Source organism: Mobula hypostoma, unplaced genomic scaffold (assembly GCF_963921235.1).
Source record: "Mobula hypostoma unplaced genomic scaffold, sMobHyp1.1 scaffold_36, whole genome shotgun sequence".
Taxonomy (NCBI): domain Eukaryota; kingdom Metazoa; phylum Chordata; class Chondrichthyes; order Myliobatiformes; family Myliobatidae; genus Mobula; species Mobula hypostoma.
In genome coordinates, this window is record NW_026948187.1 from 825,196 (window position 1) to 836,629 (window position 11,434).

General features: G+C 44.6%; 1 non-coding gene across 1 annotated transcript; it reads left to right on the forward strand.

The window, feature by feature from the left end:
* Window positions 1-5,025: 5,025 nt before the first annotated feature.
* Window positions 5,026-5,107, forward strand: trnas-uga (transfer RNA serine (anticodon UGA)). The gene has a single exon. It is a non-coding gene; the product is annotated as a tRNA-Ser (tRNA).
* The last annotated feature ends 6,327 nt before the right edge of the window (window positions 5,108-11,434 follow it).

The following is an 11,434-nucleotide window of genomic DNA, read 5'->3' on the forward strand; positions in this document are numbered from 1 at the left end:
TCTAGGATCCAGTTGCAGAGGGAGGTGTTCAGGTCCAGCAAGCTCAACTTTCCAATCAGGTACTGAGGAATAATTGTGTTAAATGCTGAACTGAAGTCTACGAATAGCATTCGAAAGTACGTGTCTTTTTTTCCAGGTGGGTTGAGGCCAGGTGGATGGTCGTGGCAATGACATCGTCTGTTGAACGGTTGAGACAGTACGAGAACTGCAGGGGGTCCAGTGAGGGGGCAGCAGGACTTTGATGTGTCTCCTGACGAGCGTCTCGAAACATTTCTTGATAATGGATGTGAGTGCAACGGGACGGTAGTCAACATCTGTCTTACGGATGTGACTTATTTCAGAATCAATATCAGAATCGGTTTTAATATCTCGGACATATGTCGGGAACTCTGTTAACTTAGCGGCAGCAGTACAATCAATACATGATAAATCTCCAAAAAAAAGTCAATCAAACATTCAATTAGAGTAAACATATTATGTATATTACATTGTTAAATAAAAAAAAGAGCAAAAACAGATTAAAGAGGGAAGTAGTGTTCAATGTCCATTTAGACATTGGACGGTAGAGGGGAGGAATTGGTTTCTGTATCGCTGAGTCTGTGGCTTTAGGCTTCTGTACCTCCCTCCTGATGGTAACAATGAGAAGAGGCATGTCCTGGGTGATTAAGTCTTTAATGACCTTCGCCGCCTTTCTGAGGCACCGCTACATAAAGATATCCTGGATACAACGGGGGTTTGTCCCCATGGTGGAGCTGACTAATTTCATAAGTTACTGCCAGTCTCGCCGCTGGCAGCAATGAAGATCCTTCATCTCGCTCATTGGCGATGTTCAGGGATTCATTTATCGTGTCAGTAGCTTTCTCTCGCTTTGCACAATTGCCTCCAAAGTCCCGGGTACTGATTCAGAAATATTGACAGATACATATGAATATGGGCTCTTCATTTTCGTTTCCCTAAAGTTTTATTGACCAGTTCGGCTTGTTAGCTCTGAGCTAAACTCTCGAAATTGTAGGACCGGTGGAACACTCTCAGTCTGCCCTCTACCATTCAACGTGTTTGGCATGAGTGACCCTACCAAGAGCCAAAGCACTAACTCCTAACTCAGCCAGCTTCGCTCTTCAGGTTACTGAGACACACAAACCTTCAAACCACGACTAGGTTGTGTTCCGTTTGGAGTCTACTGGTGTGATCACTAATAATAAGCCACCTCTGAGTCGAATACCTGGAATATCTGACAACATAACGAGCTAAAACCATTCACGTGAAAGTGACAATCTCAGCCAATCTTGTATTTGCAATGAAATGTACAAACCCTTTACGAAGCGTGTCGTTCCCCGTGACGCCGCCCGTTTGCTACATTCTGTAGATACTGAACCATTTCAGCGACAACCGAGAAAAGATTACTCACAGTCATTCACACCGGGTAGTCCAGCGGAAAAGCCAGTGCGTTGACTGGACTGCTGAGGAATGACCGGGACGGGTGAAGCACCCAGGAGGCAGTGTCTTTCCCTGCTAATCACTCCGCACTGGGAACTTGAAGGAACACATAGTTTGGGTTCACTCTGCATGCAATCCTGCTTCTAATGACACCAATAGGCTTATAAGCATCAGATTAATATGCTGGTTGGGTGGAGTCGAAGCAACAACCTTCTGATCAATTTTATTAAAACATAGGATTTAATTGTCAGGTGAGAATTAATGCGTCAGGTGAACAAACTCAAATCCTCACTGAGGGTTCAGAAGGGTGAATATCTCAGGTTCTTGGGCGTCAGCATCTCAAAGGATCCATCCTGGTCCCAACACGGGCCAGACGCCATTACTGTTCACTAACGAGATTTAGAGTGCCGTCAGAGAATCATATGAATTCCTACGGACGTAGGTGGAGAGCATTGCTAGTCGTTGCATCAGTCTGATTTGGGGCGGTGCTCCAATCCATAGGAGGTGCAGAGTGCTGTAGTCTCAGCCAGTTCCATCACGGGCACACCTCACCGCTATCGAGGACATGTTCGAAACACGGTGCCAAAAGAAGGCTGCGTGCGTCATCCAGGACCTTCACCAGACCAAACATCCCCTCTCCACATTACTGCCTTCGGGATGGGGAGTGCGGTGGCGTTGGGTGGTGGAAATAGTATTTTAAAAATAGAAAATCTTTTTTATTTTATTAAGAGCATCTTCCCCTCTGCTCAGACATTTCTCAACACATGAACACTCCCTAACAATTCCCTTTGTAAACGTCTATTTACTTAATTTTATTGTAGTGGTATATTGAAAATAAATCAAATTCTCAGAGAGAGTTAACACAGGATCGGATGATGGGAGTAATATACAGGCCTCGAGTAGTCGATTTGAGTACAAATTACAACGGGAGATGTACAAGGCACCTAAACACGGCAATATTACGATGATGATGATAGGATTTCAGGTAGTTTGGGAGGGTCTAGTGGGCGCTGGATCCCCAGAGAGGTAATTTGCGCAATAACTACTCGGTAGCTTCTTTAAAACACGTTGTGGTTGAGCCCATTAGGAAAAGGCAATTGTGGATTGTGTGCTGCGTTGTGCTTTGACCAGGTAGATTAATATACAGGAATGCTTAAGAGGCAGTGATTGTAATATGATCGAATTTATCCTGCAGTCTGAGAGCGGGAAGCTAAAATTAGACGTATGAGTGTTTCATGCAGTAAGTGTAACAGCAGTGGCACGAGCGAGGATAATAAAAAGATTCAAAAGGTTAATTTCATTGCCAAAGTCTGCATGTACAATACAACTCTGATATTTGTCTGCTCCAGACTGCAATGAAATGCAGAGAGGCCGTGGGTATTGATGTAAGGACAAACATCAACCCCGGCACGAAAAAAGGAAAGAAACAAATCTCGCAGACCCCAAAATACCTTCTCCCCCGCAGCAAAAACCGACTATAGCAGTCCCAGAATACCTCACTGGCAGAAAGAAAAAAATCGGGGACGATAACAACCCTCGTCCCTGTCACTCGCATGGTAAAACAAGGGCAATAACAGTGTACAGCCACGTCACTCCAGAGAAAAAAATCAGAGACGATAACAGTCCTCGACCCCATCACTCACAGAAATAAAATCAGGGACGATAACAGTCTTCGACCTTGTCACTCGCAGAAAACTACAGCGACCTAAGTCTTGAGCTGGCCAAATCGATTGGAAAGGGGCACCAGCAGGGTTAACGGCTGATCCAGCAGGGCTGGTGTTCTGGGGGCAATTGGAAAGGCGCAGGATAGATGCACCACAAATAAAAATAAATATTCGATAGGGAGGATGAGGCAATAGTGGCTGATACTGGATAGTAAGTACAGAACAAAGGCAAAAGTGAGGGCTTATAATATAACAAGAATTAGTAGGAATCTGGAGGTTTGCGATGCTTTCAAAAAATAAAAGAAGGCAAATGCAAATTGATGAGAGGAAATATTAAATGGCTAATAATAGAGAAAGTACCATTTTTAGACATATGAAGAATATAAGAGATATGCGAGAGTAGATATCAGAAAGCTGGAACATGATGCGGAAGAAGTAGTAATGGGGGGAAAAGAAAAGACAGGCAAACTGAATGAATATTTTGCTCCAGGCTGCTCTGTGGAAGGCATCAGCATAATGGCACCGATAAACTTGTGTCAGAGTGCATAAGTGAGAGTAGATGTTATGACTCTGGAGAAGTTGAAAGGTCTGAAGTTATATGTCATCGGGACCAGTTGGACTACACCCCAGGGTTCTAAAAGTGGTAACTGATGAGATTCTGGAGGCACATGTAGCACTCCTTCATGTATCATTACATTCTAGAATAGATCCTAGTGGTTGGAAAATTGCGATTTTAACTCCACTCTGGGTGAATGAAAGGAGGCTAAAGAAAGGAAATTATATGCCAGGTAGCCTGACTTTAACGTGTTCGAAAATCCAAAAAATCAAAGCACATTTAACATCAAAGACATTTGAGGAGAATGGACAAAGATTTGTCAAATTGATAATCGTGTACTGTAGTATGGTAATGCATATTGGAAGGAAAGATTTGAAAAACTTTTCTAAGTGAAGATGGTTTTTAGAAATCAGAGGTGCAAAGTGACCTTGTGCAATATTCCCTAATTAATACTTCTAGGCTTAGTCAGTGGTAAAGGAAGGGAAATGCAATTTCAATATTCAGTTCAGGAGAAGTAGAATATAAAAGCAACAATGTAATGTTGACAGATATAAGATACTGGTCAGAAAACACTTGGAGGGTCCAGAGAGGTTCCCGAGAATGATTCCGGGAACACATGGGTTAACATGTTTAAACGAGGCGCTTTTGATAGCTCCGTGTCTGTGCTCACTGCAAGGGTATCTCATTGAAATTGATCGAATATTGAAATGCTTACTTAGAGTAGAAGTGCGGAGGGTGTTTCGTTTCGTAGGGAAATGTAGGATTGGAGAGCAGGGCCTCAGAAGAGAACGATGATGGTTTAGAACAGGGATGAGACGGAATATCTGTAGCCGGAGGGTGGAGTGTCTGAGGGATTAGTTGTCACAGACGGTTACGGAGGCCATGGCATTGGGTGTTAGAAGCAGAAGTTGATAATTTATTGGTTGCTAAGGATGTCAGTGCCAATGTCCGATAGAATGGGTTTGAGGGGGATAATAAATCAGCTCTGCCACATTGGCGGACAGTCCTGATGGGGCGAATGGCCTGTTTCTGTTCCTTGGTCTTATGGACCTATGACTTTATATAATTAATCTGAATGTGTTACGCGGTATAGTTACTATAAATCTGAACAAGAAGACATATGTCCGTCATAATAACTCTGATTCTGATCCTGACCTTTATCTCAAACCGTGGAAATCTCCTTCATTTGCGACACTGACTCCAATACCATCCCCTGACACTCAAATTCTGACCTAATGGTGTTGAAACAAATTCCCAAACTGTCCAATCGTACTATTTGTATCGGAGTGATGATTCATCAAGTTCGATGACTGAAAATAAACCATGTTCAATCACCATTTCAGGTGCAGTGCTACGGTACTACACGGAGCTGCGATGGCCGAGTGGTTAAGGCGTTGGACTTGAAATCCAGTGGGATTTCCCTACGCAGGTTCGAACCCTGCTCGCAGCGGTCACATTATAGGCACAAAGAACCAGAAGTCCAAATACCTGCCAATAAAATTTAAACCCTTGCCTGCTGTCTGAGCACCGCATCTTCCCTGAGTTGACTCCTGCGAAGACTTGGTTTTTACAATTTTTAGTACAATTCAGTCCAATGCATTTCCACTCACCGTAAAGAGTTCATTTCTATGCAACTCTGATCAATCTCCTTGAGGCAGCTTAAACTCTCTGCAATTTGGAGATTTACCGTCTCATAAAACTGAATGAAGGAACTATGCAGAGCAGGTTCTTCAGCGTCAGCGGGGAGAAGCGGACTCCATCATTTCACTTTACAATACACGTGACGACGTCTTCTCATCCTCTGTCAGACTCCGACTTTAATCAATTCCAGTGTTACTGCAGGTCTGGCAGAGTCCACACAAGAGCATTAGCGTCTCCCTCAGCTGCAGCTGGACCATCCCCCTGATCAAATCTCCGGTAGTCTCTGTGCCTGGAGATGTTCCGATCACCGGCAGCAAGCGGTAGAAGCGAGCAATGTATGGCGAATGACAAACAGTGTCATTGACTACAGATGTCCCAAACCCTGATATTGCATGTAGTACAGTTGCTGACAGCAATACTATCCGTCAGCCTGACGTTAATTAATTGATAATAGGGTCCTGGCATTTTAATCGCCGTTCTGTACGAACGTCAGCCGAGGAGGTCAGTCCCATGAGTTTAATTAGCTACTGAATAGAAAATTCCGAAACGTTCCTTCCAGTCTGGGGTCCAAGCCAGTTACAGATGGCTTCCGTCCGGTTATCCCGTATGATCATGGCTGCGCTTCCCCGCGTTTCAAACTGTCTTCTTTGCCTTTTTCACAATCCTAGATGTCCTTAATATTTCAGAAATGCATCCATGTCCTATTTGAAGTAGCATTCTGTGTTATAATATCCGCAACCATATCTCGCGGAGTATTTTATTGTATCAGGAATCTATGCGTGGTTATTCTCGTTTAACTCGGTTTTAAATGATAATTCCCCATACCTTGAACTAATTTTCCTCCACTGCACGTCTCAGCCATGACCCTAGATTAAGCCCTAATTCTCTCTTCTGCAGTTTATAGTTTTAACTTCAGTTGTTCGGTACAGCACGTACATTCATCACGGGAGGTAAGTCACTCAAATTGTTCCGAGCTTCTCCAGTGCTACTGTACCTTTCAGCAAATAAGTGAAGTAAAATTATCGTCGCCGCACCAGCGCCGACCTCAGCAACCCCGTACAAATATATGACAATGGTTTCGCTATTTCTAATTTCCAATCTAGTTACAATAAACTACAATCTGCAGTTGTCTTGAAAAACTACCTGATCCACCTACCGGCTCGCCATCACTGTTTCGTGAACAGTTTCCCTTCATAGTCTTACCGCAACCTTTCGTCCTTTATTTAATACCAGTCCCAACGAAGTACATGTGACTCACACATTCCTGCAATAAACGCCGTTGTCCAGTTTGAGCCCCTCACTGAACTAACCTGTCGGAGCCTAAATATTCTCATTGCAGCCCGTTGTCCGGCTACGTCACGTCATCAGCCTCACACGCTCAGCAGAACGGACAGCTCAGTAATGAGGGACAATACTAGACCGTCCTAACGCTTACCGATCAAAATTCTTCAAATCTGCAAAGGAGCAACGTCGACACAGATAGTACCAGATATTAGTTTTCAACTTGGGTGTCTCAGGTTATGAGATCGAAGATCTGTCCGACGCGGCACTTTCCCGATCCGAGTTTCATTACACCCCTGAATGTCGATGTATTGAGTTCCAGCACAATACTGGAGCCGGTAACACGTTCTTCGATAAATCCTGTTCCTTCGGCTGGGGAGATTCGAGAACTTGTGGAGTTGATAACCATTCCATATTTCTGTCAGTTGAATCATGTAAATGAACACGAGATTACCGAGGTCCTGATTCAGTTTTTCAACGGAAAATATTGAATATTTCTTATAGCCCCCACCCACCCCTCCACACCACACCCGCAGATGCTGGTCGACCCGATGAGTTCCTACTGCGCAAAATTTAATGACAGTGATTTAATTCACCCGTATCTGGTGACGGATCTAATCGAGGGGGCATGTATTAATAGGTAATTGGTGATTACCGCAAAGTGAACTCGAATTTATATTCATGTACACATCTACGTGTACACACGAGTGCAATGAAATACCTACTTGCTGATTGGTAGGGATAAGTGGAAACGAGTCAAATGGACACGCCAAAACAGTTTATTTAGCTAAGGTATTTTTAATTTGCAACCGAGTGTCTAACCATTGATTTTGAGTAGAAACAGGACGATTGACGTCGGTGTGTTCTACAGCTGTATGGATGCAGAGCGCCTCACTTCATTTACCAACGTACTTCCTTCAGTTAGACTGCGGACGGTTTATCTTGCACCCAAATCGGCGCCGAGTTTGGAATTTTAAGAATTAATGACATCAATTTAATGTTAATTGCTTTTATAATTGAAGAAACTGGAAGAAGTTGTATCAATACCTATAACGTTGCGCCCTCACCCGCCCCTCTGTTGGACGGTCATGTGTAAACGCATGAGTCATTTCTCCTCCTCAGTCCGAAGGGTGATAATACTTACGAGCCCAGCAGCTCCGACTTTGAATAAACGGACGGAAAGATCAACTTCGTTTTGTTGTTGGGTGAAATATTGCTCTCTGATGGTCAGGAAAACACTGCGGAGAAAGATGGCCCAAAATGAGCATGAAATTGGGAAATTGCCCTGTACCTCTCCCTCTCCTCCTTTCACACTACTTCATTTATCAATCTTGTCATGTCTCCGATGTGCCTCTCTTCCCTGCCTTACTTCCATGTCTCGCTCTCTCTAACTGCACCCCCCCACACACACACACACACACATTTCTCTCTCTCTCGTTCTCTCTCTCTCCACATCCTCATTTCTTCCTCACACCCACACTTCCCTCCAAGCTGAAGCAAAGGTTTAGAAAACAAGACAGCTGGGGTTGAGTGTAGGGGAGAGGGTGTGAACTGGTGATGAAATGTCGGGGAGAACAGGAGACAGGACATGAAGGAGTCGCGTTTTTCCAATAAATCTGTTCCCGGAACTTTGCTTCAGTGCTCCCTTTGGAGACGACCACCGTGTAAAATTTTCAATTAGCTGAAAAAACTTGAATATTGAACCAATAAACTATTCACACATTTAAATAAGAAATGCTGTCCAGCCGAAGTTGAAGGGGAGGTGAATGTTTGGATTATGACACTGTCGCTGAACTGCGCAGACCGGTGCAAGCAAGAACGGGAAAAACTTTCCCCGTTTCATGTCACTCACTCTGCAGACTCTCCATTGCTCCCTTGAGCAACGAGTGACCCGCCTATTGCCGTACAAAAGCAAGTTCGCTGATCTTCCGTCAATATCACCCTCGCAGGTTGTCCCTGATGCGGTGTACAGACTGTGCAGGCGCCGGACATCAGCCAACAACGCACAACGTAACACTCCTCAAATGATGTGAAACCTGCTTACTCGAATTGGTGTGTGCGGATGTCAATCTATTGTGTTAACCAATGCGGAAATAGTTTCTCCCAGGACTTGTTTTCTCCCGCAGACCCTGACTGGTTCTGCCTGCTTTAAGTCCTGTCAATCATGAGCAAAACTCAACAACGTCCCGTTTTTATTGATATTTCTATCTGTATGCTTCCGTCCAAAGTTTGGGGCGTTATCAGAGCATCGAATTAAAGACGGAGGACAGAAGTTTATATGCTTTCACCTCAGGAGAAGGAAGAAGACTTGGTGGAGGACACCGGAAGACTTTGAACCGGAAAATGTGGAATGGGGAGTGGGATTGAGAGCATGCTTGGGCCAGGCTGATCCTATTGAATGTCAGGGCTGGCTGAAAAGGACTTCTTTCTGTTGTCTGGGTGTTTAAAGAAAAGGAATAAACAGGCCTTTCTTGGGCCGGCATGCTATCCCAGTGGATATAATAGGGACAGATGCTTGGAGATGAATTATTCACAATCTATGTCAATAGTCTGTCGTGGAATCATTTCCTAGTCTGAAAATGGTACAAAACTATATCTATCCTTTGTTAATGATGCAGCATTGTATAATTTATGTTCTGCGTACTGTCTGTCTCTACGCGTCTGCAATGTGGCTGCAAGTGTTTCATCGTCCCTGTACCTCACCGTGCCTGGGCACACGGCAATAAACTCAGCTGGTCCTGATAATACTCACTGAGATTTGAGCAGATGAGTTCAGAGGAGTCGTGGTGAGTAATTAGGACTAGAGTCAAATGTGGGCAATGTATGGTCATCCTGTCTACAGACAGACAGCATCTCTGAGTGTTCAGTAGGCGAAGGATTGAGATGCAGTGAGTAGTGAAGAAGATCAAATGTGTTTTCTTCAAGGTTGCTGTCTGTAAGGTCTCACACAGTTATTCTGGGCTTTATTGACTCCGAACCTGGGATACTTTTCAAATTCATGCTCTCCTTATCAAACAAATGTCATACAGAACAAATCTCTCCAGGTACAGTGGACAGCGGGTCGGGTAGAATTTGTGGACGGAAATAGAACACATTTCGGATCCACACACTGGCTCTGAACTGAAGGTAGAGGGTAGATGACCAATATGGGGAGCTGGGAATGGGGCAAGAGTTGGGAAGGAACTGGAGAGTGCAAGCCAGGAGGTGCGGCAGTCAGTTGGATATCGAAAACTTGTCTATACCACAGTGGTCGCTTTTACTCGTTATTCCTTATCTATGTCGGCAAATTTGATGTGAAATCACGTCTTGGTCAGGAGGTTTCTGCATGACGCAAAATTAGGCGGTGCTATTGACTTCTCTAACTTCCGCTAATGCCCCACCTCCCCCTCGTACCCCATCCTTTATTTATTTTTATACACACATCATTTCTCTCACTTTCCTTTTTCTCCCTCTGTCCCTCTGACTATACCCCTTGCCCATCCTCTGCGTTCCTACCCCGCAATTGTCTTTCTCCCCGGGCCTCCTGTCCCATGATCCTCTCATATCCCCTTTGCCAATCACCTGTCCAGCTCTTGGCTCCATCCCTCCCCCTCCTGTCTTCTCCTATCATTTTGAATCTCCCCCTCCCCCTCTCACTTTCAAATCCCTTACTCACTCCTCCTGCAGTTAGTCCTGACGAAGGGTCTTGGCCTGAAACGTCGACTGTACCTCTTCCGAGAGATGCTGCCTGGCCTGCTGCGTTCACCAGCAACTTGGATGTGTGTTGCTTGAATTTCCAGCATCTGCAGATTTCCTGCTGCTTGCGGTGCTGTTGATGATTATTGCAGATTACAGGCTTATCTAGACCAGTTAGAGATATGGACGGAGATGTGGCGAGTGGATCTCAATGCAGATAAGTACACTGTGGTGCATTCTGGAAATCAAATTTGCAAAGCACTTGTGTTGCAAATGGCTTTGTGTTAGAAAGTGCAATTGACACGGGGGACCCAGGGCACAAGTGCACAGTTCGCTGATTTCGGCGTCAGAGGTCGATAGAATAGTGAAAAGCCGTTTTCTCACGCCGGCCTTCCTGATCCAGGGCAACAGGAAGGAACATAAGTTGGGACATTATAATGCAGTTGTATAGGTCGCTGTTGAGGTTGTGGATACAGTGCCATGTACAGTTTTGGACGCTGTATGAGAGAAAATATCCCGACAATCTTGAACGAGTGCGAGTAAGTTATACAATGACGTTTTCAGGGCAGGAAGAATCGGGTCATATTAAAGGTTTGTCCAAGCTTGTCATTAGTTCTTTACAAGAGGAGGAGGATGCGATTTAAATGAGGAAAGGCAGAGATAAGGTCAGTGATAGCAGTCTTTCTTGAGCAGGGGAGACCAAAACTCGGGAGATGGATTTAGAGTGAGAGGGGAAGCTTTGAAAGGCACTTGAGTAGCAACGTTTTCACAAAGAGGTTTCATGAATATGTGGAATCAGCTGCCAGAAGTAGATTAGACAGGTATAACAGTTTCACGGAAGGCCTGCGGTTGGATGAATATGGGCCGCCCGCGGGAATCTGGGATTCGCTGTTGGTCATGTTGGTCGGAATGGATTTTAGTCCGAAGAGCCTGTATCAATTCATAATTTCCTCACGACTCTCATCAGTGGAATGCGTCAGGTATCATTGGATAGACATGAGATGGAAGTTAATGGTGAATGAGAATGCTTGGTTACGAAGCCAACTACTGCTGTGATCAGGAGATGGAGATACTGTCATTTTGCTGAGACTCACTTTCCGCTTCTTATGGGCCATGCAGAGCAATGGAATCACGTGGTACTTTCATCACCGGGACACATGTGCAAACAAGAAGAGTTTGA